The 10,546-nt window shown below is 51.2% G+C and overlaps 1 long non-coding RNA gene across 1 annotated transcript; it reads right to left on the bottom strand.

Annotated features, from left to right (window-relative positions):
* Nucleotides 1–7,897: 7,897 nt before the first annotated feature.
* Nucleotides 7,898–9,686, bottom strand: LOC142076347 (uncharacterized). The gene is made up of 4 exons (XR_012671149.1): nucleotides 9,563–9,686; nucleotides 8,529–8,564; nucleotides 8,368–8,403; nucleotides 7,898–7,961 (listed from the first exon to the last, which is right to left on the bottom strand). It is a non-coding gene; the product is annotated as an uncharacterized LOC142076347 (long non-coding RNA).
* Between the last annotated feature and the right edge of the window lie 860 nt (nucleotides 9,687–10,546).

The raw sequence follows: 10,546 nt of genomic DNA, 5'->3' as shown, positions 1-10,546 counted from the left end.
GTTACGGTTTGGCAAAATCCAGTAATTAAGCTGAGTTATGACTTTTGGAAAAGTTGTGTACAAAGAATAAGGAGCTTGGCGATAAGTAGGAAACAATAAATAAGGAATAGAATATCATTCAAGAAGGTGGAACGTAACTTGGAGGAACATTTTGCTAATTATAGAGCTTGTAATATATTTAGAATATAATCTGGCTTTATCTTGTATCCTGTTTTAAGATCCTATTTATCTGTAATTGTGCTTTGGACAAAGACCAAAAATGTACTCGAAGGTCGCGAGTTGATTATAAATACTTTGCTAACAAGCAAATAAAGACAGACATGATTCCTGCTTCATATTGAAGAAGTCTCTGTCTCGCGTCGTTATGCAACAGGTTCATTCGCAGTTTTAGGATAGATCATGAGATTTTAGCAGCACTTCATCAATTAACTAATTTAACATTTACAAAGTAAGTTAGTAGAGGCTACTACAATCACGACAGTGACTTAATTACAGATTCGAGATGGTAGTATTTACACTCTACTTGGATGGAAGGGAGTACTTCCATCATTTTCACACACACACAAAGAGACACAAAGATAGATAAATATACAAAGGTATACCTGTTAAAAGCTCCCCTCGAGTCCAGTGAAATATCCACGTCAAATGTCTTGGCATTTCTCCTTGGGTGAGGGGGCGAGCCTGGAGGAGAGTTTCAGCCCAGGTCCTGTCATCCGTGGTGGTCCTTTGAATCGGAAACTCGAGAGCTTGTGAGCTCTCATAGGTGTCCCACTCAGAGGAAGCTACTGGGCGCAGCCCGCTGTGGTCCAGGAGAGCTCAAAGGGCCTCACTTAGGGCCGCTGTTTATAGGGTCGCAAGATGATTGGCTTTAGTCATCTGTGAAAATTCTCCCCTTGGATAGCTGCTTGTGGGGAAATTGCAAAGCCCCTGATACAGAGTACTGTTCAAGATGCCAGAGAACCCTTCACTGGACAGCAGACAAGGTAAAGGCAGGTGAGCTTTTGAAGCAAGCATTAATGCCTGCACCTGCTCTGGGTTTGCCAGACTTTGGGAAGCCATTTACCTTGTTTGAACATGAAGAAATTTAAGTATCCCAGCCAAAACCAGTACAGTCTGGTAGCTCAAGCATCCTTTGCTTGTGTCCCTAGGGCAGCTGCTGCAGCACACCTGGTTGAAGAGATTGAAAACGTGGTGCTTGGATCCCCTCTAGTGGTACAAGTACCACATGAAATTGAAATGCTGCTGTCACAGCACCTTACCCAGGCACTGTCACCACAGCGAATACATCATTATGAGCTGATTCTCTTACTGGTGGAAAACATAACAATTAAGCAACGTAACATGCTGAACCCTGCTAGTCTACTCCCTCCTCCTGGGGAAGAAACTCCACATCACAATGGTGTGGTAACAGCTTGTGAAGACAAAAAGACTTTAAAATATTTAACTGATGTACCATTTCCACATCCAGGTCTTGAACTATGTCTAGATGGGTCCACACATTATCTGAGCGGTAACTCGGTTAGAGGTTATTCAGAAACTACTGAAAATAAAGTAGTAAGGGCTTCACCACTCAGTCTGAAGCTGAGTGCACAAGCAGCAGAATTGATTGCATTAACAAAGACTTTCCAGCTGTCCAAAGAAAAGACTGCAAATATTTATACTGATTCTTGCTATGCATTTGAAGTATGCCACACCAGTGGACAGTTATGGAAGCAGCGTAGCTTTATAACTTCCAGTGAGAGTAAGTACTGAGCTGTTAAAAACTATACAATTGCCAAAGAAACTAGCTATTGTTCATCAGTGGGGTGGGTTGATCTTGCCTGGCTGCCAAGTTCCCACCAAGCCGCTCTACCACTCCCCCTCCTCAGCAGGGCAGGGGGGAGAAATTAAGATGGAAAACTTGTGGGTCGAGCTAAAGGCAGTTTAATAAAGAAAAGCAAAGGCTGCATGTGGAAGCAACGGAAACAAAAAAATTCTTCTCTACTTCCCATCAGCAGGCCATGTCCAGCACTTCCTGGGAAGCTGGGCCTCAGTATGCATAGCGGTTGTTTCAGTAGATAAATGCCTTAATAATGAATGCCCCCGTCCCCTTTCTCTTAGCTTTTAATGCTGAACATGACGTCATATGGTACAGAAAACCCCTTTGGTTAGTTTGGGTCAGCTGTTCTGGCTGTGTCCCCTCCCAGCCTCTTGCCCACCCCCAGCCTACCGGCCTTTGAGGCAGGTGGCTGGAGAGACAGCCTTGCTGCTGTGCGAGCACTGCTCAGCAGCAGCCAAAACATTGCTGTGTTATTAACACCATTCTAAACACAAAACCAAAGCACAGCACTATGAGAGCTGCTATGGGGAAAGTTAACGCCATCCCATCCAGAGCCTGTATCTGCACATGTGCTTGCAATGGTTTCCGTATGTGTACGTGTATTTGGTTAATGTATGTGCATGAGTAATTCTCTCGCTAGCTGAAATAGTATAAGCAACCCTATCTCTAATGGTATCTGTACCGCTGATGGTCTCGGTATCAGTTTGACTATCTGTAATGGTACCGCTGTCTCTGTACTGGTATTGGGATCTGTAATGGTATTGGTGATTGCATCTGTAATGGTAATTGTATCTGCATTGATATGTGTAAGATTATCATATCTGCAATAGGATCAGTATCTGCAATAGGATCTGCATCCGCAATGGCACTTGCAATGGCATCAACATCTGCAGTGCTATCTGCAGCTGTAATGGCATTTGTAATGGTAAGAGTATCTGCAATGGCCTCTGCATCTTCAGTGATGTCTGCATCTGCAATGGCATCTGCTTCTCCCATTGTACTTGCATCTGACTTTGCATCAGCAATGGTATCTGCAGCGGTTGCTGCAATGGAATCAGCATCTGAAATGGCATCTGATCTGCAGAGGTATTTGCTTTGGTATCTGCATTGGCAACATTATCAGGAATGGTCGGAGCATCTGCAAAGGTATATGCAAAGGTTTCTGCAGTGGTATTTGAATCTGCAACCCCCTTTGCAATGGTGTCTGCATCTGGAATGGTATCTGCATCTGCTATGGCATCAGCAGCACTATCTGCATTATCAATAGCATCTCTCAACAGTGTTACAGTCAATGGCTCAATGTCCAAGTGGAAGCCAGTTACGAATGATGTCCATCAGGGGTCCGTGCTGGGATCAATACTATTTTATATCTTCATCAACGACATAGACAGTGGGATTGAGTGCACCCTCAGCAAGATTGCAGACGACACCAAGCTGAGTGGTGCAGTTGATTGGCTGGAGGGAAGGGATGCCCTCCAGAGGGACCTCAACAGGCTTGGGGGGTTGGTCCATGCAAACCTCATGAAGTTCAAGAAGGCCAAGTGCCCCTGGGTTGGGGCAATCCTCACTATCAGTACAGCATGGGGGATGAAGGGATTGAGAGCAGCCCTGCGAAGAAGGACTTGAGGATATTGGTGGATGAAAACTTGGACATGAGCTGGCAATGTGTGCTCGCAGTCCAGAAGGCCAACCGTTTCCTGGGCTGCATCAAAAGAAGCATGGCCAGCAGGTCGAGGGAGGTGATTCTCTCCCTCTACTCCGCTCTTGTGGGACCCCCCCTGGAGCACTGTGTCCAGCTCTGGAGCCCCCTGCACAGGAAAGACATGGACCTGTTGGAGTGGGTCCAGAGGAGGGCCACGGAAACGATCTGAGAGCTGGAATACCTCTCCTATGAAGAAAGGTTGAGAGAATTGGGGTTGTTCAGCCCGGAGAAGAGAAGGCTCTGGGGACACCTTATCATGGCCTTTCAATACTGTACTGGATTTGAGTGGGACAGAGTTAAATTTCTTCATAGTCGCTAGTGTGGGGATTTGTGTTTTGGATTTGCAATGAAAACAGTGTTGGTAACACAGGGATTTAGTTCTTGCTGAACAGTGCTTGCACACCATCAAAGCCTTTTCTGCTCCTCATACTGCCCCGTCAGAGAGTAGGCTGGGGATGCACAAGAATTTGGGAGGGGACACAGCTGGGACAGCTGACCCCAAATGACCAAAGGGGTATTCCATACCATACGATGTCATGCTCAGAAATAAAAGCTGGGGGAAGAAGAAAGGGAGGCACATTCAGAGTTATGGCATGTGTCTTCCCAAGTAGTTATTATGCATGGGGATGGTTAAACACCTGCCTGCCAATGGGAAGTAATGAATGAAGTGTGCAGCTTTTACTTTATGTATTAAAGTGTCTTTATCTCAACCCATTAGTTTTCTCACTTTTACCCTTCTGATTCTCTCCCCCATCCCATTGTGGGGCGAGTGAGTGAATGGCTGTATGGTGCTTAGCTGCCCATCGGGGTTACACCATGACAAATACCTAAAGGGGGCTTATAAGAAAGATGGAGAGAGGCTTTTTACCAGGGCTTGTAGTGATAGGACAAGAGGTAATGGCTTTAAACTAAAAGAGGGAAGATTTAGATTTGACATCAGGAAGAGATTTTTTATGATCAGGGTGGTGAGACACTGGAACAGGTTGCCCAGAGAAGTTGTGGATGCCCCATTCCTCAAGTGTTCAGCGTCAGGTTGGACGGGACGTTGAGCAACCTGAGCTAGTGGAAGATGTCCCTGCTGTGGGCGGGGTTGCAACTAGATGATCTTTAAAGGTCCCTTCCAACGTAAACCATTCTGTGATTCCATGGTTCTATGATTCCATGCCTCTATTACTTACTGTCCAGGATGTTTGGGTTTTTTTCTAAATTCATACTCCCTTCTGCACAAACCAATTCATAAAATTAAAGAGGCCTTTGCAATACAGACGAGGGCAAAGGCTGTAGCAGGGAAGTGTAATATAGATGTATAAGCTGCAATTTTTGATGTTGAGCTGTCCTGACACCTTGTTCCATCAGCTTTACCATAATGGGTAAAGAGAGTCACAAGAAGTGCCACATGCTATACCACACGTGGCATTGTAACCCTTGGGTCAGATACCTGTAAGGACAGGAGGGAAATGAAGGAAGCCCTGTCTTGCTACTGCTATTCCCCAAAGCAGACTATTCCTCGTCCTGAAGGACTTTCTCAGGCAATGGAGAGGCGTATGGGAGAGCTTCAGTGCCAGGAGGGGCGCGAGCAATCCCATGACTCTGTTCCAAGGTTTCCGCATCCTTCCTGGGAGAAACTGTAGTCAAACACAAGTCCTCTTTGCTGCCATCTCGCCCCTCTTACTCGTAGTGTACACGGAGAACAGACTAGTCTCTTTCCTCTAATTTTACAACACAATTTCAAATTCTGAGCTTCTCATCCAAACTGCTTTCAAACCTTCCCAGACTCATTCTGTAAAGAGCCCCCTCCATCCCTTCAGTCATTAATGAGACTGTCCAGAAGCACTGGATGCAAGTCAGGGCTCTGCAGAGCCCCACCAGAACACAGACTTCTCTTTAGCCAACAAGTGCCCCCTCCTGTGTACACTGCGCTCAAGAAGAAGTCATTTAGGAGACACCTGAGTCCCTTGAGTCCCATAGAAGACATATAAAGGTCACAAGCACATGACTTGAATCTATGTTCTAAGAGGTGCTTTTTGTGTAAGAATCAACTCCCAAGAAATATTAGAATCAGTCTTTCTCTTTTTTTTTTTTTAATTTTGTGGTTTCATTAAAAAAAAAGAAGAGCCAAAATTGTATAGAAATTGTTGCCTCTTCCTCTGTATGTCAACTAGAGTTTGCAAAAGTTAAACACAATCGTTGTTCCCTGTTACTCCACGTGAAGGCACCCTTACCCATAACAGGAAGAGCAAGCATGGAGTGCAATGTGAAGCACCTCTTGGACAGAGCTAGTCTTGAAGAACTGCCTGAGCTGAGAAGCAGCTAGTTCAGTCGATAAAGGCCTGGAGGAGCAGTGGTACTCCTTTTGGAAACATGACAACATTGCCAGGAGGGCTGTGAGGATCCGCAGTTTCTCTTTGGTGTGACCAATGCCCTCATCCTCATCTCTGGACTCTGCCACAGAGACAAAGACACAGGAGATGATGCCAAGAAGCTATCTGCTGTTCAGAGAAGAAGCTGCCTCTCTGTAACACTCAAGCAAAGGTCTCTGGTGAGTAGAAGTAGCAGAGCAAAGACTACTGAAAGAGTTATAACACTGCCCATCTTGAGTAAAGCAGCCATGCAGCCACGAGCCCAGGGTCTGCATTGAGTTGGGGTGTTCAAGGACTCTCATCTGGGTTGTTTCATGGCCGAAAAATAATGGTGTTAGTGATAACACCAACGACAAACGAGAATATAGACCTGCAGCCACAGAACTAAGAGCATTAGGGACAAGGGGATGTGGGTAGGGATCAAAGGGATGGGCCAGCTTCCACATGGGAGACACTAACCACACTTGAGCCCTCTTGCTTGGAAAGAGTCTAGACTGCCCATCAGTGCCGCTTGCACTCTGCTGCCCTGGAGACTCTCAGGTAACCCCCAGCCCCCTGGGAAATACTCCCCTGCAGTCGACCCTGCTGAAGACATGAAATCATAGAATCAGAGAATCACAGAATCATTTAGGTTGGAAAAGACCCAATAAGCCCATCACATGCAGTGGGGCGAGGGAAAAATTCCTAACGTAAAAGTCGGTGGTAATTCAGTGCATGCCTGGAGAGACAAAACCACAGCCAAGAGATAATGAACACAAAGTCCCGCAAAGCTGAGCCACACATGGCGGGGGACAGGGAGAGGTCTGTCCAGCATCTGGTGCCCATGACCTGCCTTCCTGGCCTGTGATGGGGGGTACCCCAGAGAAGGGTGTGGGCTGGAGGTCCAGGAAGGCACATGGGCACGTGGAGCTCAGAAATCTCCTGTGAACCCAGGAGTGGTGAAGCCGGGAGTGGTGAACCCATGGGGCAGGGAACCACCACCCCTCCCAGAGTGGGGCAGACCAGCCAGGCGTCCAGGCTGCCTGTCCACGCTCCTCTCCTGTCCTGACACCAAATTGTGCTGTTTGGGGGATGGTGCTCACTAGAGCCCCGGTAAGAACCTGTTTCCCATTGTGCCTCCAAAACACTGGGAGGTTGGCACCATCTGCCCCTTACCTCTCCCAGCCTCATGGGGGGACACCCCAGTTTGCCCTAATGTGCCCTTATCTGGGGGCACACGGTGGGTGGGAAGGGGATCTCCTTTACAGAAACACCCCTGGCATCCGGGGTCCCTCAGCCACTCTGCTCATGGCAGTGGTGCAGCCAGAAACAACCCAGGCATTTGGGCGCTGGCAGAGGAGAGGGGACACGGACAGGGACATGGACAAGGACACCGACGGACACACAGAGCGTAGCTTTGCTGAAGGGGTTTATTGATCATTAGAGGGAAATGGCCCAGGCCTCCCAGGGGACCAGGTGGGGTCATCCAGGGATGATCATCTCCTCATGCCGCTGGAGGGGGATGGGACAGGGGTGTCACCATCAGTTTCAGTCCTGAAAGACAGAGCCCAAAATGAGACCCCCAGTGTCTGCTGAGACATGAGAGGGGCCTCGCCCCAACTATCTCTCTGTGCAGGGATCTGGGAAAGGAGACAGGAATTGGAGCCCTCAGTATACCCAGGACAGGACTTGGCTCTCCTGAGATCCATATGGCACCTAGAGGCCCTTGCCCAGTGTGTCATTAGCCCAGGATGCCCCTAAAGCTCCCAGAGCCCTGCCCACCCCTCAAGGTGATCCTGGGGGTCTGTATGGCACCAGAGCCCTTGCCTGGCCTGCACGGTGACCCTCTGGGCCTGTAGAGCCCCACTGGGTGCCAGGAAAGGCATGGGGGCAGCTCTGTCCAGCTCACCCTGAGACATGGATCATGGACAGTCCCCTCTGTTTCCCTCTCCCATACCCAAGTTCTGCCCACCCGAGAGGGCTCAGGGATCCCCTGGGGCCCAGGATCCTTTGCGGGGCTGATGCTGCTCACCTAGACATGAACAGCTGCAGCCACGCTTCTACGGCGCACAAGCTCCACCACCCGGTCAGCCAGAAGGGGCTGGGGAGAAAGGGAGGGTTAGTGGTGGGGGGACATGCTTGGGTACACTGGGGTGGAGTGGGAGGCAGGGGAAAGCAATGGGGTCCTTGGGGAAGGTGCCTCCAGGGAGAAATGGGGTACATGAGTTTCCATGATGGTGCACAGAAAGCAGGGGGCGTCCTGGGGAAGGGGCCCACCTGGGTGCGTGGCTGTGTACTGGGGCATCCTGGGGTGTAGTGGCTTGTAATGGGATGAATGGGAACGCAATGGGGGCCCTGGGGAAAGGGGCCTCCCTGGGAAAACACTGTGGTGCAAGGGTGTTCTCTGGGGTTGCAGTGGGGTCTATTGGGGCCTATGCTGGGATGCTCTGGAGTGTCGTGGCCATGCAACGGGAGGGTCTGGGGCCAGCAGAACTCATCGTACCTACCTCAGCCCTCTTCACTCGCCCGAGTTTGGACCCCACCTGTAGAGAGACCATGAGACCTCACTGGTCACTGAGATGTCCCCAGTCCCAGCAAGGGATGGGAGGACCAAATTGCCCTCCTATTCCCCAGACTGGATGCCCTCCAAGTCCATCCGACTACTTACGTCCAGGCTATAACTTCCACTTGCTTCCAACAATGCCTAGGGAAGGAGAGGAAAGGGGTGGTCTGGATTGGACCTTGGTGGGGCTGTGGGTAGGGCATAGGTGTCCCCAGTCCCCCCAGGCCCATGGCTTCCCCTTGGTCTGAGGGGGAAAATCCCTTCTGCTCCCCCCAGCCCCATTCCTCCAAGTTTCACCGGGGATACCTGTTCAGGCAGGGACCAGGGGTGGGGATGGAGACACGGATAGCGTGGGGAATTCGGGGTCTCCAAAGCTGATGGGGGTGGGGGGCACCCAAAGACAGGGCACTGGGGTGAATTAGCGGACCCCAAGGGACTGGGCTAGGAGTGTTGAATGGACAGGACTGCGTGGGACGCAAGTGAGGCGTAAAGAAATTCAAGTGGAGGAGATAGGGGGAGTTCAAGCGAGGTGGTTGGTGGGGGCAGAAGGAAGAGGACTGCAGAAGACAAAACGAAGGGGACTGGGAGAATGTTTGGGAGTGGGACTTCAAGGAAGGGGATCCGGGGACACTACCACAGTGGACAGGATGAAAGGCAAAGGACTGAGGGGGAAGACTGAAAGAAAGGCATTGGGAACGATCAGTGGGAGGGCATTTGGGGACCCTAGATAGGACACGGAGGAGATCCCGGGGAGGGCATGTCTGAGGGGGACAAAAGGATGGGATGGGGAAGGCCAAAAGGGAGAGATGTGGGGGCACCAAGAGAAAAGCCCTCACAGGATTTTACAGTGAACCCTCCCAGGGAAGGGACAGGTCTGACCACTCTCTGAGGAACTCTAGCTCTGGAAGTTTAATTGCGGGGGAAGGGGGGAACAGATGGAGGGAGGGAGGGAGAGAGCTGCATTGCCCAGGGCTGGAGGTGCAGGGGAGCCTGGAGGAGCTCCTTGCTTGGGAGAGGGAGAGGCCATGTCAAGGGGTTTCAGGCTCACCACTGCAATTTCATTCTGCAAGAGAGCTGACGTCCTGCAGCCAAGACCCATCCCCAGCCTTGAGGCCCTCCCTGTGGCAGTGGGGACTCACCTGAGCATCTTCCGGGGTGCAGAGCAGGATGGTGAAGAGCAGGGCCACGCTGAGCGCTGCGACCTTCATCTTCCTCTGCAGTGTGGCGAGTGCTGGGTGAAGCTGGAGAAGGCGAGGGGCCGATTTATCCCTCCCAGGACTCCTCCTTGCCCATCCCGAGAGCCCCCAGGGCAAAGCCAGGCTTGGCAGAGACATCAGCCCTGGCAGCAAGCCTAACGCTGGCACAGAGTCGCCTCAGCCTCCGGCACTGATCCAGCCACCTTCCCCGGCATCAGTCCAGCTTCCTGCAAGGGGCAGCTGCACATGGAAGGGCCCAGGCATCTGCGGGTGGTGAGGGGGACGGGCAGTGCGCCTCTGACAGCCGGAAACCCTACGGTGATGACCCACTGCTCCAGCATGAAACCATCCTCCAACAGCCCCCCAAAGCTAGATCCCCCCAGCTCCCAGTGCCCCTCACCTCCCAGCACTGCCATCTCGCAGTGCCTCTCACCTCCCAGGCCAGCCTTTCCCTCTGGGACTCCCCCAGAGATGACGCCAGCCTCAGACCAAGGGTTTCTAAGTAGAATTGTCTCTGGCCCTTCTCCAGCCCCTTGGGTAAATGGGGGGCTGGGACTGACCCCTGGGACCCTGGGATTTGGGAACACTGGGACGTAGGAGGACAACTTGGGAATGGGCAATGGGGACAGCTGGGTGACTGGGATCTTCAGTCCGTGGAGGCAATGGGGAGCACTGGTGAATGTTGGGCACCGGGACACAAGGGTTCGGCTTGGAGGAAGTGCTGTGGTGGTCACAGTGCCCAGCTCCAGCCCACCCCATTTCCCTTGCACTGCAGGCCCCAAACTGGTCCAGTCCCAGCCATGGCCTCCCCAGAGCAGAGAACAGAGCAGAATATCCCCTGCCCTGGCCCCCACCCTGCCGCTGCCTGGGGCCACTGTGCCCTCCCAGACAACACGGCTCCCACTCTGCAGAGTTGCCCCCAGACAG

This window comes from Calonectris borealis, unplaced genomic scaffold (genome assembly GCF_964195595.1).
Source record: "Calonectris borealis unplaced genomic scaffold, bCalBor7.hap1.2 HAP1_SCAFFOLD_44, whole genome shotgun sequence".
In the NCBI taxonomy this organism is placed as follows: Eukaryota; Metazoa; Chordata; class Aves; order Procellariiformes; family Procellariidae; genus Calonectris; species Calonectris borealis.
The sequence above is the reverse complement of the archived record's forward strand: the minus strand, read 5'-3'. Positions and strand labels throughout refer to the sequence as shown.